Raw genomic sequence first — 1944 nt, 5'->3', positions numbered from 1 at the left:
CAAAACTTCCTGTGGGACGTGTTCAGATAGCAGAGCTGGGCTGGCAACACTGAAAAATGTGGATGTTGGATGATTTTCTGTCTAGTTTTGTGTTTGCCCAATCAGAGAAGAACTGAGCTGTTCCCTCAGGCTTCCAGCTGAACTCTGGGCTCCCAAGCCTGGCACTTGCCTTGTCCTCTGTCTTCCCATGGGAATCACTGGCCCCTGAGGACTGAGATGCTGCTGAGGCTGGGAGGAGTTGTCTAAGCTTGAGTCTTGGTGTGTAGGAAAAACATCCCTCTCCAAATGTGGAACTTCCTCTGCACAGGCTTTATCGTGGGGATTTGTGGCTCTTTGGTGCCTTAAATTTTTTGCACCTTGAAAGTAGAAGGAATCTCCTTAAATCAGTGCTGGGATTTGGGCTGGCTTGTCCCTGGTGGGGACAGGAAGGGAGCAGAGCCAATCCCAGTGCCCAGGCAGCTGCTGGGGAGGGGGATTCTCCTTGGAGTCTTAGAAATCCAATGATTACTGCTCCTGGATTCTGAGAGGGGAATGGAAACAAAGGGAGAGACCAAACCCTGTGTGGCAGCTGAGAACCAGCCCTTCTGTTGCCCACCATGGGTTTAGGTCTTAAGAATTAAAGTGTTCCTGGGTAACAGCCCCTGAGGAGGATGTTCCACGGTGGTGGTCACTGGCTGGGCTCTGTCCTTCCCATGGGATGTGCTCCTGGGGATGGAGAGGGCAGGTCCTGGCTCCTCAGCTCGTCCTGCCTGCTGCCTGAGAGCTGGTCTGTGTTGTCTCTTCTTCCAGGGATGGTGTTAGGTCAGGTTGCTCCAAGCCTGGGACACTGCCAGGGATCCAGGGGCAGCCCCAGCTGCTCTGGGCACCCTGTGCCAGGGCCTGCCCACCCTCCCAGGGAACAATTCCTGCCCAATATCCCATCCAGCCCTGCCCTCTGGCACTGAGAAGCCATTCCCCGTGTCCTGTCCCTCCAGGCCCTCTCCATCTCTCCTGGAGCCCCTGGTTGGTCACGGTGGGGTTTGGCAGCTGCCTTTCATCGTAACCATCATCCACCTGCCCCAAGGCTTTGCCGGAGCCGAGAGCAGCGTGCTGGAAATGGGAGCTCCAGAGGCTCTGGGAACATCTTTAAGCTCCTTAAATAGAGCTCGCCTGGTGTCACCTCCTGGCCCGTCAAGGACCTGCAGCTTGGAGTCAGAGCTGGTTTGATCTTGGCTCCAGTGAGGCCCCCCAGCTCTTCTCTGAGAGCATCTGTGCCTGCTTCTGGTAGAGCTGGAAAGTCCCTAGGGACGCGGTGCTTTTGGAAACCAGCCTTGGCTCCTCCTGATTTTGCCCACCTCTACCTCTGAGCTGTGTCAAAGCAGTGGCTGAGGTGACACAGAGGCTGCCCTTGGTGGCACAGGAAAAGGATGAGATTAAACAGCCTCAAGCTGTGCCAGGGGAGGTTTAGATTGGACACTGGGAACAATTCCTTTACGGAAAGGGCTGTCCAGCCCTGGCACAGCTGTCCAGGGCAGGGGTGGAGTCCCCATCCTTGGAGGGATTTAAAAGCTATGAGGATGTGGCACTTGGGGACATGGGACAGCACTTTGGTCTTGGTAGTGCTGGGAATGGTTGGACTTGATAGGCTCAGAGGGCTTTTCCAACCCCGATGATTCCATGGTGACAATGGGAGCTATGCTGACCTCTTTGCTTGTGGAAAAGACCCTCTGGCCCATCCAGGTGTGGTCATACCTGGCTGGAGAAGTCCCTAGGTCTCCAAGGAAGTGGCTGGGCCATCCCTGCCCCAGGAGCAGAGGTTCTCAGGGTAGTTCCCTGCTCACCTCCCAAGGTGCCGATGGCCTCAGCCTGCAGCACCCGCGGAGCCCTTTTGGTCAGAGCTGATTGGAGACCTCGAAATCCACCCCATCCCTCCCTGCCAGCAGGGACACAGCCCTGGTCCTGTCC

This window comes from Corvus moneduloides, chromosome 3, assembly GCF_009650955.1.
Source record: "Corvus moneduloides isolate bCorMon1 chromosome 3, bCorMon1.pri, whole genome shotgun sequence".
NCBI lineage: Eukaryota > Metazoa > Chordata > Aves > Passeriformes > Corvidae > Corvus > Corvus moneduloides.
Note: the sequence above shows the minus strand (reverse complement) of the source record.